The sequence below is a fragment of the Phyllostomus discolor genome, chromosome 1, assembly GCF_004126475.2.
Source record: "Phyllostomus discolor isolate MPI-MPIP mPhyDis1 chromosome 1, mPhyDis1.pri.v3, whole genome shotgun sequence".
NCBI lineage: Eukaryota > Metazoa > Chordata > Mammalia > Chiroptera > Phyllostomidae > Phyllostomus > Phyllostomus discolor.
The window spans coordinates 71,435,550-71,457,018 of record NC_040903.2 but is presented as its reverse complement, the minus strand read 5'-3'; positions in this window follow the sequence as shown (position 1 = coordinate 71,457,018).

Genomic DNA, 21,469 nt, shown 5'->3' with positions numbered 1-21,469 from the left:
TAGTGCACACAGTGAACAGGCATAATAAACTGTAACAAGTGCTACAACACAGACATAAATGCTTGCTGAAAGCCCCTCTCTCTCATTGCATGAGTTGAATATTATTACTGAATATTTATCTAATACCTTTTAAATAATATTAATTAGGATAAAGCAATCCATTCATTATGTAAACTCTTTAAATCTCTGTGTTAGTAGGGCAATGGCAACAAATTTTGTAACTGTGCTGGTGCGTAGCCCTTCATGTTAAATTATAAGGCCAAGAAGGGATTCAAAAGGAAACCTGTGTTTTCGATGCCCAACCCCCAACCCTTCCTCTCTGTCAATGAGATTTTTACACACTGTGTGGTCTATTGCCTAGAACTAAATTATGATGGACATATGAGTTAGACAAGAAAAGTCTTGGTTTATTAACAGCCTACATGTGAATTCTTACTGCCAGTGTCTAGACTATTGGACACAGTAGTTTATGCAACCATTGCTATGCATTTGCTACAGATTTAACATAATTCATTATTTTAATGTCTGAGTCCTTATAAGTCCAATTTAGAAAGAATAGTGCCAAAGCAATGAGAATTTAAGTGATTTGCCCTAGGTAAAAAAGGTGGTTTTTATGTAAGTGTAATTCAAAATCTTAATTCTTCTGTTAGAAAATAAAATGAAACTAAGAATTTCTAATACCTTCTCCCAAATGCATTTCCCTACATACAGGTTATTTTTTAAAGTTTTGTTAAACTGCAGGGAGAATTTTAATTAGGGCTATAATCTTTTGCTTATTCCGCTTGAGCAATTCTTGCAGTTGGCAAATTCCTAACATTATGATTTTTTTTCTCATTGAATCTATTTGTGTGGGACTCACACACCTTTCCACAGTTAAAAAGATAACAGAGCTATAGAAGCTGACATGCAGGCTTGGAATGATCCTTATCTCTCTTGTGGTAATATGATTCTGCTGTGTGACCAGGACTCTGGGAACCTTACCTCAAACCCACATATCAACAAGATACTGGATCTTGAATAACAAATTAGGGGAATGAGAGTGAAAAGCAGAGAAAGCATTCTCTTCAATAATAGAAAATCACTCCTATATAGAGACTGTCCTCTGTACCCTGTGGTCCCCTATGGGCTATCCTCTTAATTTTGAGGCACGTTTCAGTTCACTATTTCTCTCAGAAGTCAAGGTCACGTCAGGGAGCAAATTTATGATCTTTTTATAGTCTCCCAGCTACACTTTTCTGCCTGGTCATCCTTAGCTGCACCAGGGGGACAAATGCTATTTAGAAATGGATGTGCTGCCTGCAAGGGGATCTCCAAGCCTTCCGCTGTGTTCCTCTCAGGTCAGGGCCCCTGTTTTCTCCTCTTGGCTCTTCTGTTTATTGTCTCATGCTATTTCTTTTCACTTCCTTTTCTTTTCTATTCTGAGAAATTATGATTTAAGGGTGTGGAAATAGAGAAAAATACTTTATACATGCCAAGTTTTATAATACTTTATTGAGATTTTCCCAGCTGGCCAATTCAAAAGAGCTAGGGACTCATCTGTGGAATGTATGAGCAAGGCAAAGCAAGCCTAAACCCAAGCAGTAGGATCAAAAACATAGTCCAGCTTGACAAGATACAATTAACATGATCATATTTTTATATGAGCAGCTTAGTTCTTCACTTCAGTAATTAAATTAATAAGCTTTTTAAAGGGAAGTGACTATGGTACAGATCAAAGCATTAAGACTTGAATTTTTTCATCTGATTGGCATACAACCTTCTAAGCTCATGACATGTTTTCTATGACAATCTAGCATTTATTTTCAAATAATGTTAATACACATATGTTCTAATCCAGAATCAATTTACTTAACATATCAGATTCCTGGGCATTCCTGGGCATTTCCACATTAATGATTCAATTAAAAGAGAGCTAGCTTTAGACATTAACCTATACTTGAAAACAGCCTGGGATATGGGGAACATTTTCTTTTTGTGTTCATTTATGGCATTACATGGACTAAAGTTCTAATGAGACATAATTTTGTTCTATATTATGTTGTATGTTGCCTGAAGTATTGAAATACTTCATAGTGTAGAATACATGACAGTCACACTAAATAGAATTTTTTTAATGCAGGATGCTAAGAAAATGTGCAGAAGCATTTCATAGACAATGTCAAGGCAGGTAAAATATCTAATGGGAATATTTATTTGTAGTCACATGTGTTTTGTTTTGTTTTGTTTTTTAAATTAAATCACTATTTTATTTTATTTTTTTAAGATTTTATTTATTTATTTCTAGAGAGGGAACAGAGGGAGAGAGAGAGAGAGAGAGAGAGAGAGAGAAACATCAATGTGCGGTTGCTGGGGGCTCTGGCCTGCAACCCAGGCATGTGCCTGACTGGGAATCGAACCTGCGATGCTTTGGTTCGTGCAGCCCGCAATCAATCCACTGAGCTATGCCAGCCAGGGTGTAGTCACATGTTTAGCCTTTGATATAAGGTATACTGGAACCATTTCCAAGTGTTTTTCCTACAAATTACTTTATTTGTACACAGAGACACTTTCTACTGAAAGTCTTGGATGGTTGTAATTCTTCCTCTTAAAGTATTATTAAACCTTTTAAAGAAGTAATGGAAAAGTACCAGCCTATCAGGAATAGCTGAGAGGGCTGGGACATGTAGTGCTGGAAAACCCAAGTCAATATCCATGAGCCTTTATCCTGTGCTCTCTCCTTTCCTCTAATGACATGAATGTTACAAGGCATCTATTAGTTTTTACTGGGAATGTGAAGGTAGAAAATATGGTTTCGAAAAATACTGTTCCCAAAGGAAATCCAGTCAAGGCAGGAGTCATTGAGTGAATCTTAAACCCTAAATATATAAGGCACTGCATGTAGAGAATATATATGGCGTGAGGGAAGAGGTCATCTGCAATGTCCAGTAGAATTGCAAAACATAATATGTAGTTGTGCCAAAGGGAAATGTAATGGGTATTCCAATTTTCTAATGGAAATCAGTAAAAAATAATTTTACACTTTTATAATTTATGTTTGATGGGGAAGGCAGAAGAGATTTTTTAAAAACAATGCAAAATTGGAAAAATAAAGTGATTATTTAAGAAACTTTATCTTACTTTCAACTTGTAGTTTCCATTGAAGTGAAAATAAATGTGAAACATATGGCTCAGGTTATGAGGTCACAGAAAAACAAATTTAAAGTCTTAAAGACAAAGAAATCATAGAAGAATGCTTGTTCAGTTCTATAACTCAAATTCTATTAAAAGTTTTGAAAATCTCAAGAGGGCACAGAGGCAGGTAGCTGAGGTCATAAAACTCAGAAGAGAATGCTCTTTCTGAAGCATCACAAGGATTTTCCAGATGCTAGGGCACCACCTGCATGTAGGTCAGAGAAAGCATTTCTGATCTTGCCTCTGGACCACAGGAATTTTTTGACTGCCAGGGACGGTGGGGACCCTTCTTGGAGTTAGATGGCTAGAGCCTGGAGGGTAGAGAAGAGTGAAAATAGCTTGGGGAAAAATGCTGGAGGCCAGACAGGCCTGTCTTTGTAGACCTTGGCTAAGGATTTGGATTTTGTTCTGATGGTAGTGGGAGCCCACTATAGATTTTTAACCTGGAACAAGTATGTGGGGAGAAATATGATTCCCTTTGCATTTTTAAAATATTACTCTTGGCACAATGGAGAAGAGGAGTTGTAATATTAACCTCAAAATTAGCATGGGATTTGCTAAGTTTATTTAAGATACCTATCCATTTCTACAAATGCCAAAAAATAAAATACAAATTTATATCTTTTTAAAAGTTTTTATTGAATTATTGGAGTGACATTGGTTAATAAAATTGTATAGGTTTCAAGTATACAATTCTGTAATATATCATCTATATATTTTACTGTGTATTTACCATCCAAAGTCATCTCCTCTGTCACCATTCATTACCCTTTACCCTCCTCTACCCCTCCCACCCCCATTCCCTCTGGTAATCACCATACTGTTATTTGTGTCTATGAGGTTTTTTCTCTTAATCCCTTAAACTTCCTCACCAAGTCCCCCAGTACCCTCTGCTCTGACAGCTCAGTCTGTTCTCTGTATCTATGAGTCTGTTTCTATTTTGTTTGTTAGTTCTGTTTTCAACACTGTGGGAATCTCCTGAGGGAAACATTCATCAAGGGAAGCAGAAGTAATGTAGGAGAGAATGTCCCAATTTTAATTGAATAGGAAAGTGAAGGGAATGAGAAGAAGTGTAAATCACATCTTTGAAAAATGCAGAGGTCAGAATGAAGAATTATTTTGTAATATAAAATATTGGAGAGATAAGAACTTAATCAAATGAATACCATTTAACAGAGTAATAGTTCAAGACCAAGATGACAATTAGAGTAAGTTTGATGTCTAGTTAAATAAATGCCTGAACGTAAGATTAGCCCTAGAAAATTAAAATACATTTGCCTCCTTATTTGTTGTTGTTATAAACAGTATGACTATTTATCTAGTTTTTCTAATGAGAAGACTAAGAGTTATTAATTTTCACACTTTTCTTACCTGTTTTCCTATATTCAATCAATTAACACATCCTGTCTATCTCACTTCTAAATATTCCTTTGCTTCCCTCTCTCTCCCCCTGCCCCCCTACACACACTCTTCAGAATGACAAACAAGATTCTTCCCAGTTTGACACTACATACTATTTGGTCCCACCTCTTATCATTTCTTTCCAAGTACCAGGCTTCTAATTGTAATGAAACACTGTTTCTGAAATACATTACATGTACTCATTTTCTTTCTTTTGTTCTTAATGCTCCCTTAGCACAGAATGTTTTTTTTATCCTTATCTATTCAGAAGGTTAACCCAATCTCAAAGGTGCCTTCAAGTTTACCACTTACATTCTTTATGTCTAAGATTCAACTTAGACATAATAGTCACCAAGTCCCCTTTACATTACCCCATTATATCACTCAACACATTTTATTTTGTTGGGGGTTTTTTTGTTTGTCTCACAGACTAGGCTGTATGTCCTTTGAGGTTAGAGTCCCCAAGTCTATGTCTAAAATGTAATTGCTCTAACTACTTTTCCAATGAAGGATGAAGGAAGGAAGCAAGAAGTGGCTTGATAGCCCTGCTTCTTTCTATGCTAGAAGTTCTTCCTCTCTTTTATAAGTTTCAGTGACTAAAGATTCTACATAGTTTATGTCCATTCTACCTATTATTAGACCTTTGTTGGTTCTACCACCTGCCTTTCTAGATCTTTCCTGTTAACTTCCCTTAGACTCTTCCTAATTCTGGAGAAACTACTTTAATAGATAGTGTGTCTAAATGGGCACCATACTTTTCTGATATTAACTTCTCAGGATAGACTTTCTTCCCATTCCTTCCACTCCTCCGAGACCCAGTAGTTGTTTCTATCTGAGCCACTTTCTGACCATTTTCTCTCACTACCTTTGTTACTTGTGGTCATTGCTTTAACTGATATTTTCATTCTACTGCTTTACAATTATTTTGAGTGGAAAATAGTTCAAAGAAATAGCACTATTTGGCATAATACTCCCTAACTGCTTCCTTACCAATTTAGTGTGAAGACAAGAAACACTCCAGTGTCTTTACTGCATCCCCCTCTCCAAAATGTGTGGATTCTTTCTTTAACTCCAAATGCTTGCTTCATCGTTTCTTCTGCTTTCTGTGATATTTTGTGGAATAACAGCCCAGAGCACAAGATGGAAAGGGTTTTTTTCCAAACTGTTTTCCTGTAAACTTGTAAAAAAATACAGGGCAATAATCCATTAAAGTAACACAGTACCGTGCTATTTGGACAACAGTATCAGTGCTGTGCAGGGAAGCTAACTGGGCATTAGGGGGCATAAACCAACTACATACAAAGTCTAAGTTATATTTATGAATAGAATTCTTAAATATATATTCATGTTATTATTTTTGCTCTTGAAAATAGCATGTGGAGTTAATCATTTGAATTGTCATGATGACAAAGAGACTGAGGAAGTCAAAGGGCTAGGAGGCAGGGTAGGAAAGGCTGGTTGCTTTTGACACCTTGTGGTCTGGAATCCACACTCTTTTTGTTTACAAAGAATACTTGGGAGTTTTCTAGAGCCGTGTTCCTCAAAGTGTGACAAGGAACACTAGTCCTGTTAATGCAGAAAGATATTTGGAAAACATTGGTTAAACAAGATTAAAAGTTTCTTTTCTCTGAAGGCAAGAAAAAAGAAGATAATAATTGCAAAGAGAGAGCAAGATATTTCTTAGATGTGTTTCCTTTAACTCCTTCAGAGAGTTTTTAAAATTTTTTTAAGCCTTTATTTATTTACTTTTAGAAAGAGGGAAAGAGGAGAAAGAGGGAGAGAACCATCAAACATCAATGTGTGGTTGCCTCTCCTGTGCCCCCTACTGGGGACCTGCCTGCAACCCAGGCATGGGCCCTTTGGGAATTGAACCTGCAGCCCTTTGGTTCGCAGGCCAGCGCTCAATCCCCTGAGCCACACCAGCCAAGGCATCCTTCAGAAAATTAAGGAAAAATATTTCAGAGTTGCAATGTAATAGAATATAGCCAAATTAGTAAATTCTACATAATCAGGATCAAAAATATGAAATACAAAATAGGCTGATTCAATACCTCAATTAATGGGTTCTAGATATCACCTGTGGCCAACTCTCTGAAGCATTAACACATAACATGAGATCCACTCACAGGAACCAAATCTCTGCCCCTTATTTCTGACGGAAATGGAAGCTATAGGGACTCATTGTGCTGTGAGAATCTAGTACTTTTTTAAAGAATAAATAATTTAAAGAAATTTGGAAATGCCAGATATCAGCTAATTTGTGTGTGTGTGTGTGTGTGTGTGTGTGTAATGCTAACATCATTTCTCTGCCTGTTACTTGATCTGAGGATGAAGGGAGACTGCCTTTTTCATTTTCTTTCTTTTCCTTTTTTAAAAAATAAACTTCGTAGCCCTGGCTGGTGTAGCTCGTTGGATTGAGCGCAGGCAGCGAACCAAAGCATCATAGGTTCGATTCCCAGTCAGGGCACATGCCTGGGTTGCAGGCCATGGCTCCCAGCAACCGCACATTGATGTTTCTCTCTCCCTCTCTTTCTCCCTCCCTTCCCTCTCTAAAAATAAATAAGTAAAATCTTAAAAAATTAAGTTATTTTAAAAAATTAAGTTTATTTAAAAAATAAACTTCCTTGTAATGAAGTTCCTGGTAAATCTTTGGAGTCTTATATCTTAGGTAGGGATTTCCCCAGTAAAAAATAACTTAATTCCACCACTTTGCATTGTATGGAAATGATTTTTATCCCAGTAGGAACAATTGAAAAACATAATTCTAAACAGTCATCTTTATAAGAAATAAATTAATTTTTTCTTTATCTGTTGCCATTACTGTCTCAATTTTGGCATTACTTTGTATCTCTATTAAAATTTAGATTCAATTTGATTGTTTTACCTACTCATTCATGAAAGGAAATTATCTGGTCTATAGAAATAGGATCTATCAATCATTAGGCACATATTAGATTTTTTCCTGCAATCTTAACCTCTAGCATTGTATTTGCTGTTTATTTAAGATACCTATCCATTTCTACAAATACCAAGAAATGAAAAATACAAATATACATATTTAAAACTTTTTAAATTTATTATAGTGATTTGGTTAATGAAATTATGTAGGTTTCAAGTGTACAATTCTATAAAACATCATCTCTGTATTGTACTGTGTGCTTACCACCCAGTGTCATCTCCTCCTGTCACCATTCTTCTCCCTTTACTCTCCTCTACTTCTCCCACCCTGTTCCCTCTGGTAATTACCATACTGTTCATCATACAGTTGTTTGTGTCTATGAAGGGTTTTTTTTTGCTTAATCCCTTCACCTTTTTCACCCAATCCCCAACCCTCTGTCAGCTGTCAGTTCTCTGTATCTATAAGTCTGTTTCTATTTTGTTTGTTATATTGTTCATTACATTCTACATATGAGTGAAATCGTGGTATTTATATGTTTCTAACTGGCTTGTTTCACTTAGCATAATGCTCTTTAGGTCCATCCATGCTGTCATAAATGGTAAGATTTCCTTCTTCTTTATAGCCAAGTAGTACTCCATTGGATAAATGTACCATTGCTTTTTTATCTACTCCTCTGCTCATGAGTACTTGGGCTGCTTTCAAATCTTAGTTATTGTAAATAATGATGCAATGAATGAAAATGTGCATATATTTTTTCAAATTGGTGTTTCAGATTCCTTCGAATATATTTCCAGAAAAGGAATTGCTGAATCATAAGGCAGTTTCACTTTTAATTTTTGAGGAAACTCTGCTTTCCACAGTGGCTGCACCAATCTGCATTTCTACCAATAATGCAAAAGTGCTCCCTATTTTCCACATCCTCAACAACACTTGTTTTTTGATTTATTGATGATAGCCACTCTGACAGGTATAAGATGATATCTCATTGTCATCTTATTTTGCATTTCTCTGATGATTAGTGACATTGAGCATGTTTTCATATATCTATTGGCCATCTGTATGTCTTCTTTGGAGAAGTAGCTATATAAAGGTGGAAGAATCATGCTACCCAATATCAACTTCTATTACAAGACCACAGTTATGTCAGCGGCATGATATTGACAAAAAAACAGACATATAGATCAATGGAACAAAATAGAGAGTCCAGAAATAATCCCACACCTCTCTAATCAATTAATATTTGACAAAAAGGGAAAAATGTACAATGGGGTAAATATAGTCTATTCAATAAATTGTGTTGGGAAAATTGGAGAGACACATACAAAAAAAGGAAATTAAACCCCCTTCTTATACCATAAACAATAATAACCTCAAAATGGATTACAGACTTAAGTTTAATACTTAAAACCATAACAATCCTAGAAAAAATCATAGGCAGTAAAATCTCATTTCTCATAGCAACATGTTTTCTGATTTATCTCCTTGGACAAGGGAAACAAAAGGAAAAATAAACAAATGGGACTACATCAAGCTGAAAAGTTTTGCACAGCACAGGAAATCACCAACAAAATAAAAAGGCAACCAACTGGATGGGAAGAGATATTCTCCAATGATACATCTGATAAGGGGTAAATATCCAAAATTTATATCTTAATATTTGCTTTAAAATTTATACAATCAGCTTTGGCTGTTGTGGCTCAGTTGGTTGGAGCATCTTCCTATAATCCAAAAGGTTGTCCCTTTGATTACTGGTGGGTCCACAGGACTAGGTTGTGGGTTCCTTCTTGGGTTAGGACATGTAAGAGAGGCAACTGATTGGTGTTTCTGTCTCACATTGATTTCTCTCTCTCTCTCAACCTCCCTTCCTCTCTATCTAAAGTCAATAAACATGTCCTTTGGTGAGGATAAAATTTATATATAAGCAGATTTGTAATAACTTTATATGAAAAAAAGCCTGATTTAAGGATATGTTTGCTTTTTTTTCAATTATAATTTTGTTTTATTTTTTTTGGTGGTTTCTTTCTTTTTAACTTTTCTTTCTTATTGTTGTTCAAGTACAGTTGTCTCCATTTCCCCCCCTCACTGCTCCCCACCACCCCAGTGCATTTGCTTCTTTTCAAACTATTTGCTGGTGTTGTGAAATGGTAAATTTCTGAGATCACTTTTCAAAAATCAGTATGTGAAGAATTAAGCATTGAAAAACTGGTTTTCAAAGTAGGAAAAAAATTATCAGCTTTATATATTAGAGAAAAAAGAATGTTTTTTCAGAGTTTGAACTCTGTTCTAAATTTATGCCATAGATGGTATTAGATATTATGACTCAAGGTAAATGTTTGTCTCTTTCACCTGATTTTTGCTTTTTTGGGCAATGTCACATTTCATAGTAATACAGAGAAAAGAAGGAAGTGGTGCACACAGAGGCTGTTTCATGTAGTCTCAATTAGAGCCCTGAGGAAAAATCATAAAATTTTGAAATAATTTTATTTTGGCAAATTTCTAACATGCTACATATGTGAAGGAAATTAGAGTGTGATTAATATAGTTTTAAAAATATGGACAGTAGTATCAAATCTAAATCTTCTCAAGAATTAACTTTATTCAAACATTGTCAAATAATTCTTCGGATGTCAATAAGTAAGAAAAACAAAACTTAAATGTTGTGGCTGGGTATCTCTATTCATCTTTATTTGTTAAAATTCCAAATGATATTACAATAAAAATATCAATTTGCCAAAGGAACTATTGTGTTAACTACAAAAAGGCATTAGTCTTTGGTGAGAAAGAAGCAAGAAGCCATGGAATTTACTTTGTGGGTGAAAAGGGAAAACATATTTATTTTTCTGTGTAAGTGTTTCAATGACAAATTTTAAGTGACGATTGCTTTTCTCAAGGGTCTGGTAAACTTTGCCCCCATGCTTTATCTCTTTATATTTTCTTTCACAATGACATATTTTAAAACCCAAAGTTACTGTGGAATTTATTATAACTTTACTTATTTTTGTATTGAACTCCTTCAATTACCATGCATTTATTAGACTATTTTAAGATAGATCAGATAGGATAATCCTTTGCTAATACTCTTCATTAATAATTAAATTGTACTGAAATAAAATATGTAAATAAGTAAGAATTCCAAAATCAATTTGCACTGAACATTTCAAAACTGACTAGGTGTTGAAAAACTTCAAAGTTTACATTGCAGCTTCCTTAATTTGTAAATATATTCTTATGAAATGTGCTAGGGGATTCCTCACCTCATATGATCCATGACCTGATCATATGAGACATTGTGATGAGTATAAGCAGCAATGAGTTGTGTAATCATTCTGTGTGTGGGGGGGGGGGGGGGCTGTACACTGGAGCTGAGTTTTAAATTAAAGAATGCATAATTTATGTAATGCAGCCTAGTAAAGCTAAGTGACATTTTAGGTTTTTATCTCCAGCCCATGATACTCTGGTAACTTCGGTTTACCATATTTTAAAGAAAACCATCAACAAAGAGGCATTGTTGTACTGTTATTTTATGTCATTGTCCAATGAACTATTTAACCCAATTATTCTATTATTTTCAGAAGACTCTCTGGCTAATACCTGGTAACACTTTTGAAGACATAAAATGTTTTGGGACACATGATTAAAAAGAATTTCACACAGAGATAAAAAGAATAAACAGCAGAAATAAGCGTTTACCAGAGAGGACTTGAATTTGATTTTGGCAATATGGAATTTGAGACAACTTAAATCACACAGTGGGAATGCCAGTGGAAATTTGGGGGTGAAGCTCTGGAGGGTAAGAATGTGGGCCCTTGGAAAACGCGTTAGATTGCCTTCGGAGGGTGTAGATTGAGAAGAGAGAGGATTCTGGAACAGCATCCCAGGGTAACTTCCATATTTTAGGAGATAGGGAAAAATTATTCAACCAAGGAGCTAGAGGCAAGAGGAAATGTCCAAAGAAGCAAGAGGAAACCAAGACAGATGATGTCACAGAGGTGGGGCCAGTCAGCATTTCAAGAACAAAAATGCTCAACTATATTACATGATTTTATAGTATGCTTTAGTGCTCACTCATAGTGCTTATTGGATCTGGAATTGTTTTTCAAGCTGGACTACAAACTTCATGAAGAAGGGAATCATGCGTGCCTTGTCCAGGGCTATATTCTCAGTGCTGTGAATGGTGTCTGGCAACTGGAGAGCTTATTAAAGTTTCTGAATGAGTAAAGAAGTGAATTTGTGAATAAATGTATACATAATGAATGAATACCCGAATGCAGGAGTAGAGTAACAATTACAATGAGGATGATGATGTGGCTATAAAATATGAAACATGATTTCCTAAGTGACCTGTGCAAGAAAAGTTTTACTGACATGGGGTCACACACTAACAGTCTTCAGAAATGCTATGTGCAAACAGCAAATTAATGTATATTCATCACTAATGTGGGTGAGGTATCAATTTTAGAAGATTCAGAATTCTTTCAATTCTGACCACATTTTCAACTCAAGTTTTCATTTCTGACCCAGACCTACATTCTGACCACAACCCATCACCTCCTCTAATGGTGTTCTATATGGCTGTTTTAGAATATGTCAAAATGGTTCAGTTAAACCTGAAACACTGGGCACAGCAAAGCATGAGACATAATTCTTACGCTATAAGTTAATAATAAGAGACCTGAGGCCAATGTTGCCACCAAGGTTTATGTAGTATAGCCTATGAAACATGGACACCTAGATGACAGCATTCTATCTTGCTAACAAATCCTCAATGGATTGCTAATAAACTATTTTACAGATATGGAGAAAGAAACATACAAAGATCGGACAGTGCTCAAAGGGTGCACGACTATTGTGGCAGAACAGAAATGTTTTATAATCACCTCCTTATCCCAAAGTCAACGTTCTCTTGGTTTTATTACACCATCTCCAGTAAGTTGAAATAAAAAGAATCAGTTCTTTCAACATTCCTCTATGAATATGTACTGGTGATGCCTGAAACTCTGGTTGCTTTCATATTCCTGGATCCCTAACTCTCCTCAGCTCCAGGACAGCATCAAGCTCACCTGGACTCCTCTTCCCTGCACTGGGGCGTGAGAACTCTCAGCATACGGTCGGTCCCCTGGGGTAATCTGAAGGCTCACTTTGTTTCTCCTCTCTTAGCAATTACTGCCCTATGCTAGCTAAAATCCATGTCTGAAGAAACAGTGTTCCTATATATTATCTGTTTTTATTTTCAGTTCTTTCAGGGCTGATGGGTAAATTCAATCCTTGTTACTCCATCTTGGGTGGAAGTAGGAAGTCCTGTCTTTTTATTCCAATATAACAGAGCCCATTTTATAGACTCTGGACATAACACATCATGGGGACCCTCAAAGAAAAGGGCATGTGTATACTTGTATGTACTTTTTAGTGACATAGAAAGATTCTATTCCCTATATAATATAAATTTAATGACTTCTTATATTGGCAAAGCTTTGTTTTTTAAGATTATAGATTCAAACTTAAAAGGAATGTCTATCAAGAAAATTGTATCATGGAGAATCATGAGTGAAATGGAAGTATTTATATGAGAACCACTTGGACAACACTATTGTATTTTAAAGGCAGGCAGTGCAGTTGACCTGGCTGGTGCTGTGGAAGGAGGAGGGGCTGGGGGAGACCCGTGCCAGAGAGCAGAGAATAGGACAGCTGCTCTTTTTGTTCTCTCTGTCACTGGCCTTGCCAATGCATGCGTGCCTCTCACAAACCATGCAAATGCTAGGGTCTTTATGATGCTACCTTTGATTCATGCAGGCAGTGCGAGGGAGAGAAAACACTTGTGCATTCACACACACACACGATTGCAAATTTGGCAAGGATTTTGTAGCTGCTAAGTCATGTGCAAAGAGAATGTGGTTGCTCTCACCCCACTGGACCTGATGGCCCAGGGAAAGTGGACAGTTTACATTTCTCCTGCCAAAGGAAAGGAGAATTAGGGAAATGTAGGACCTGAGACAACCATTGAAAGATCCTAGAAAGTCTCTCATAGTGGATGTCTTTCCCTGACCATGGCAACAATCACTGATTTTCTTCTTCTGAATGCCTCCAGCACTTACATTCTGTCCCAAGCAATTTAGGGCAAAAATGGTTTGTCTTTTTTTACTAAATAGGTGCTTTTTGTTGAGAAACACTGTTCTTCAATCCTCTCTGAGGACAGAGTCCTCCCTGAGGACAGGCTTTCTGTGTGATACATTTGTGAGGCCACTGTATCCCAATTGCCACCCTGGTCCTTGGACTCTCTCTACAAAGCTGGACAGTTGGTTGTGGTCCAACAGGCTTTTCCCCTCTAGAGGTTATCTACCCCTATGGTAGTGAGTCTTGTCTGACACTGTCATTGTCATAGCAGTTAGGATGCTGGGGGTAGGGAGGAGGAAGTGACAAGGAGCCACAAATAAGCCGTCTCTGTCAGCCTTTCACTGACACCAGGCCATAAATCAGATTGCAGTATGGGAACACTCAGCCCAGTTCTTGCCCTCCCTCTCCATTTGTTTCTGCCACATCTGCCTTAAACCAGATAAAGTGTTTTATAGCCACAGGGAGCAGATAGTCATTGTTAAGTAAGCTTTAGGGACAGTTTTCTGTGGTGTCTGGACTTATAATAGGTGTTCAACATAAATTCAATTTAGAAAGGGTCAGAATAGGACTATGCGACATCACAGTTAATTCTGAATCTGCATAATCAATGAATGCCCTAGAATAAAAAGAAGGCACTTCATTTGTCTGAGGACAAACCAGATGATCCAGGTGAAGGTAAACATTTGGCGGGAGCTGATCCTTGTCTCTCAAATTTGGAGAAGGGAGGAAAATTCCATAAAGGAAAAAATAATGATATAAAGGGGGGTTGTAGCTCAGTGGGCATAAAGTTTCAGTTATGTAAGACAAGTAAGTGCTAGAGATTGACAGGCACAACATAGTGCCCATAGTTAACAATGCTACATGGTACACTTAAAAATTTAAGAAGATAGGTCTTTTAAGCATTCCTAACACACACACATGAAAAAGAGGCATAGGAAACTTTTGAAGGTGATGGATACCTCTGTTAGCTTGATTGTGGTGATGGTTTCACTCATGTAGGTATATGTCCAAATCCATCAAATTGTATACGTTAAATATGTATAGTTCTTTCTAAACCAGTTATGCCTCGATAAAGCTGTTATACAAAAGGGGACCCCCCCAAAAACCTGAATTATCTTCTGGAGGGCAAGCTCCTATAGTACAAGCTTTCCCCACCAGGTGAGTGTTCTAGGAACCCATCTGCACCAACTGGTGTTATTGTGAGAGGCTGCATTTGGTTTCAATGAATTTATTTGAAACCTTTTCAACACATTTTCCCATTTCATGGTGGGTGATTTACGAGCACACCTGCCCACACCACACTGAATGTTCAGCAGTTTTTGACCAAAATTGACATGACCCCCATGCCCCACCCTTCCTATTCACCCGATTTCACACTGAGCAATTTTTTTTTTGTTTCCCGGGTGAAAAAAGTCATTGAAGGGAAATTTTTGCTGATGTGGAAGAGGTGAAAAAAAAAAACCCACAGTAGAAACACCAGAAGGCATCAAAATCAACAAGTTCAAAAATTGTTTTTAGCAGTGGAAAAAGTGTCTGGATATGTGTATTGCATCAAATGGAGAGTACTTTGAAGGTGACTGAAATTTAAACATGTAAGAATAAATACACAATTTTTTATAAATAAGTTCCAGGATTTTTGTCCCCCTTGTGTATACTTGCATATATATAAAATTTAGAATATGTGGTGATTTTAGTTTCAAAAAGCATGGAACACCTTTCTAAAAATAGCATCAATAATTACTACAGTAATAATTTAAAAAATTGATGATTCTAAAAGCTTTAATCTCTCTGGATTTTACAGAGTATTTTTTTTTTCTCTTCTTGTTTGTGAAACCAATGAGTGGTTGAGAGCAAAGGGAAATCCAAAAGCAGAGAAGGATAAAAAATGGTGGCAACCTTCTGTTACTGTTGTCTTTGTTTTGTCATTTTTAACTCTCATGTAGTAAGGAAGGAGTCATCCGATGTTTGTGCATCTGTTAAACTTGTGTGTGGCAGGGATGTAAGAGATTCAGTTGCTTTTTGAATTTACCTCAGTCCTGGTTAGAGCTTAACAGTGCAGAAGCAAGGCATGACTGCCACAGCAAGGCAGTTGGTATTCATCCCGGGCATTACTAACTCCTCAAGGATTTCTAAAAATACTTCATTCCTTTAAAACTAACTCTTGGACAAAGGAACTGAGCAGTAATAGTTTTTGCTCATTCTTGATTAATAATAATAATGGCAGCCAAGCACCAGGGTGGTTTCAGAATGTACTGCATCTGACTCGGCCCGATGTCTCTGTTTATAGCACAGCTTCTAATATTTTCTCACTGCCTTTGAATAACATAAAATATACCAATCACTAAATACAAAACACAACAATCAAAAACACAGGAACGAATCATTCTAACTAAATATATTTGTTTGTATGTCCAAATTCAAGTTTATTTTAATGAATATTTAGCCCTATTCATCTAGCTATAAAAATTTCAATTTTAGTATCTTAAAAGACTGAGATATTTTCTTTGCCATGAAAAATTGTGACATTTTAAGCTCTAGCCTATTAGTTGCAAGTCAAGATAGTGTATACAATTAGGTTTAATATTCAACTTTAAAAAAGGGTGGTTGAATCTGTATTGTCAGTCTCACATTTTTTAGTTTAGTACTCATACGAAAATCTAATGTGAGCACCTCTCCCTGAAAACCAACTTTCGTTTGGAAGTTTGGAAAAACACAGTCTTTTATTTATGGTCTACTCACTAACACAGTAAAGTACAGGGATATACACTTTGCAATTTGCCCATACTCAAAATGTTTACTGTATCTATTTAGTCCTGAATCATGACTAGGTGGTATATTTTAAACTTGCAACTGTTTTCCACAACTTAAGTAGTGTCTGAAATGACTTCCTATTGTTCCTTTTATTTAAAGTCTAGCAAGTCTTTTCCGTGATGTGCAGATGTTGAGGCTTCATCAGCACTCATTTCAAAGCCCTGTTTGCCACATTTTCTTGGAGCAATCACAGTATCAGTAACCAGAAGGTTTCTACCCCTGAAGTACAGGTGTTCAATAATCAACAACACCAAATTCATCCAACATTCCTCCCAAATACATGTGGTGCACATTTTTAGTTTGCCCACCAGAAGTTTTATCCATCAACAATGTAAAATATCTGTTTCCATGTACCTGTCGGTGACAGCATCTCTTAATGAAGGCACAAAGCCTACAATGTAATTTTTTAACACAATTATTAATTTCAGAGAGAGAGAGAAACATCAATAGGTTGCCTTTCATTTGCTTCCTGAGTAGGGACAGACCCAGAAATCTAGGCATATGAGCCAACCAAGAATCGAACCTGTGACCCTTTGGTTCACAGGATGACACTCCAACCAACCAAGCCACACTGGCAAGGACTACAATGTCATTTCATAAAATGATTTTTTTCTGGATAAAAAGCACAACAATTCAATAATTTACAGGCATTTTTCATGATTTTTGGAAATAATTGATGCCACTTTTTGTTTGAACTTTGAACAGCTCTCTGTAATTATGATCTTTGCTTTGGTGCTTACAACAAGAGAAGCAAACTTTTTTTCTTAATTTAAGAAACTTAACATGAGTTAACTATAGGCACAATGTTGTACTGTAGATCCCTATAACTTACTCATATTGTATAACTAAAATTTTATACCCCCTCAGTAGCTACTTCCCACTACTTCTCACCACCAGCCCTTGGCAACCACAATTCCACTCTTTGTTTCTATGACCTTCACTATTTCAGATTACTCATATAAGTGGAATCATGCAATGATTGTCCCTCCCTGGCTTTTCACTTGGCATATGTTCTTGTGCTTCATGAATGTTGCCACATATGACAGGAGTTCCTTCTTTTTAGTGGCTGTATAATATTTCATTGTCTATAAAAAACACTTTTCTGTATCCATTCATCCATTGATGGACATATAAGTTGTTTCCATGTCTTGGTTATTGTGAATAATTCTGCAACAAATGTGGAAATGCTAATATCTCTTTGAGATCCTGATTTCAGGGTTTTTTTTTTTTTTGGATAAACACCTAGTGTGGGATTACTGGAAATAATACTTTGTATTGGAAATAATTCTCTGTGCTTTCTCTGAAAAAGGTCAGTTTGCTTGAGAAACCACAGTTGTTTGTCACAGTTAATAAATTAATGAATTAAAATATTTAGTTTAAATTAATATTCTTATGTAATTATGATATTTGGTGAAATAACCAGGAAATTCAATACTATAAGTAGGCTTATGGGAAACTGCTTCAATAATTTTTTTCCTAATACCTGCCCCATTTTATATACACACATATATCACATTCACATATTTGGATACTTCAGCATAGAAAATATTTTTCATTGACAATACATCATAATGGTAACAATGAAAAAATATTGAATAATATAAGCAATAACTCAAAAGAGGCACTGAAAATATTTACTGGGACAAACTGGACTTTGTTTATAGCTTCTTAGCTAGGCTTAACTAAATCAACTTTTAGCTCATGAGTAACTTTTAAATATATGGATTTTTAGGAGGTTTTTTTCTTCAAGACAGCAGATCAGGCACACTTCTGTATTTTGACTCACTTGTGAGACCCTATTATAATGATAGTAGAGGAAAAAAGTAGGAGTGAAAATGTTGCTCGTGGGTCACTGGCCAGCAGTGACCACGGAACGCTGTGGATGGCTCGCCGAAAAACACGCGAGAAACAAACCAACATGCACAGAGACAAGACTAGTTTCTGTGGGGAAGTAGGGACAGAATGCCCCCCCCTCAGTGGGGGGCGCCTTGATTTACCGTCCACACCTGCTTTTATTGGGCTCATTTTGCATAATAATTCAGGTAAAGTACAGTACTTATCAGGGGGAAGTAAGGAACTGTAGAAAACAAGGAACTCTGCTGGTCTATTGAGTCGGGGTCAAAGAGCTGTAAGACTTTGAGGAACAAACTTCCTCCTTGGACCCCTCTCATTCAACCGAGAGCATTCTAAACAAAGAAGGTTTCACAGTAAATTACATGTTCTTTCTTAGGCCTGATCACCCAAGGAATCTGCCCTTTTCAGCACAGAGCTGCACCACCCTGTCATTGTTTCAGGCTTAGCACGGGAACTAAGGCAATAAGGAGATTTTCTCCCAGACGATGAGAACTCAGGCTATGTCAAAGCCAAGGAGCGAGGGTCCGTCACCCTCTTTTGCTGCAGCCCCCCAAATCCTTCTTTTGGGGGGCCTCCCAAAGTGATCGTGCCTGGCTTAGGTCGTTCCCCCCATGGGGAATCTTACCCATCTTTGGCTAACCGACCAAGCTTTTTGGGGTTCAGCAGCAGAAGCAGCATTCCTGCCAGGGAGATAAGCTTTTGTCTCCTTGCTGGCTTACAGTTCCAAGGGCGTTCCCTTAGCCTTAGCCTAGGCGGGGGTTTCAGCTTCTGATACCAGTCAGGGCAGTTCCCAACATGAAAATAACTGAAAAAAATTTTTAGCAGCTTTTTCAGAGCAATATATGGGGACACACACATGAAGAGCATATGAAAAAGAATGGAATACTGAGAAAAGGGAGCTTATAGAAATTAAAAGAAAATCACCAAATAAAAGGTTTAGACTTAGATTTGGAAGTTGAATGAAAGCTACACTATTAAGCCATCTGAAAGACTAGATGAAACATAGGAGATACAGATGGTCTATCCAGGAGACTCAATATTATAATACCATTAATTCTATGAAGAAGAGCAGAGAATATCGCCCTGGCTGGTGTGGCTCAGTGGATTGAGTGCTGGCCTGCAAACCAAAGGGTCACTGGTTTGATTCCCAGTCTAGGACACATGCCTGGGTTGCAGACCAGGTCTCCCGTAGGGGTCGCACGAAAGGCAACCACACATTGATATTTCTCTCCCTCTCTCTCTCTCCTTTTCCCTCTCTCTAAAAATAAATAAATAAAAATTTTAAAAAAGGAAATCAGAAAAAGTGGATGAGAAATATTGTTAATAAAATAATAAATATTACTCAGAACAGAAAAGGAACTTGAGAATTTTAATTGCAAGGGCCCACTGGACACCAGTTTGGCAGACTTGAATAAATCCATCTTATGTCACTGGAAACAAATTGGTAGACTACTGAGAAAGCCAATGGTGTTCAGTAATATGTCATAATATTTACACACTAATATGAGAAATAATTGTTTTCAAAAGAGGTCTATATTTATATATAGCATAGAAAAACAATTCATTGTAACAAAATACGCCTCAAATGGTAATTAACATAACTATCTGTGATCATTTTACTTCTATTGGAAATGCCCTCCTTCACCTAAAATAGTGGTGAAGAGTTTACATTAAATACTTAGAGATATAAGCACAACAAATCAATTTTTTTTATTCTCATATTGAAACTCTAAAATTTTCATGCATGCAGATTTTATTAAAAATAGCAAAAATTATTTAAATACAGGATCTGGCAGAAGTAATGCCTGCATGAGTATGGTTGGTAAGATAATAATATGGTTGTAATAATTTATAGTATTGATTTGAGCATTTCACCTAAAAAGTCATATGGTATACTTGACTGTGATATTGTTATGTTATAGAATAATGCTTATGGTTTTGTAATAAAAGATTTTGTAATAAAAATGGGGCATTATTTGTACTGGACCCTGTGTATATGACACATATACCATAGTATATGCATTATGTTATATAGATGGAAAATTAAGATTGAGTAATTGCCTCTTTTTTGTATTGTTGTTCAAGTACAGTTGTCTCCATTTTTCCCCCACCACTAGCCCCATCCCAGCCATCCCCACCTCCCATCCTTGATCCTTCCCTCCTTTGGTTTTGTCCATGTGTCCTTTATATGAGTTCCTGAAAATATGTGTCCCTTTCTCCTCCCCCCCCCCCATTATCTCCTCCCTCCTCTCCTCTGGTTACTATCTGTTTGTTCTTAATTGCAATGTCTCTGGTTGTATTTTTCTTGCTTGTTTGTTTCGTTGATTAGGTTCCATTTAAAGGTGAGATCACATGGTATTTGTCTTTCACTGCCTGGCTTATTTCACTTAGCAAAATGCTCTCCGGTTCCATCCACACTGTTACATTCTGAAACTCAGTTTCTTCATTTAGAAACTGGGCAAAGCAATGATACCTACACATTTAGTGACTTTTAGAAATAAATGCACTAATACATATAAAATGATAAGGACAACACCAGGCACAGAGTAATTACTTAGTGACAATTAGGTATTATTGTTACGGCATTGGAAAGCTAGTCAATTTATCTTTATTTTAGAACATACAGTTGCAGTAAAAAATATAACTTGAAAACACGTAGACAAAAATAGAATGCATTAAATCTGGTTGGTTATGAAGAATGAAATTGGGGATAATTTGTACTCAATGGTTTTAATTTAAGTCCTTTTGTACTATTTAATTTTTAAACATATTCAAGTATAGAAAAATTACTTCCTTGAAGATTTTCTTCCATTGCACATATTTGTTTATTCTGCTTCTCATAGGCCTGAACATAATAAGCGCTGAGTAAACATTTGTGGATGAGTCAATTATGAGAGAATAATCTGTAGAATCTTAATTATCTTTCTCACTCTCGCTACTGGCTTTGAAAATAAATTTCTAGTATACTTTGAGAGCCCAGATTAGCAAACCTTTCATACTCCAACAATAAGTTAATTATTTCCTTCTTTACTTTAACAATCAAAATGCTGTATAGATAAAATGAAAATATTATTTGTTCATTGCAGCCTACAGGTGGTTAGTTTTGTTTCAGAGTTGAAATCACCTGCCATTTTCCTATATCTCTTTGGAAACTTTCTGAGGAAAAAGTACATTACATGACTGGAAGTTCGTCATCACATTAGATTCTACCAAATCCTGACA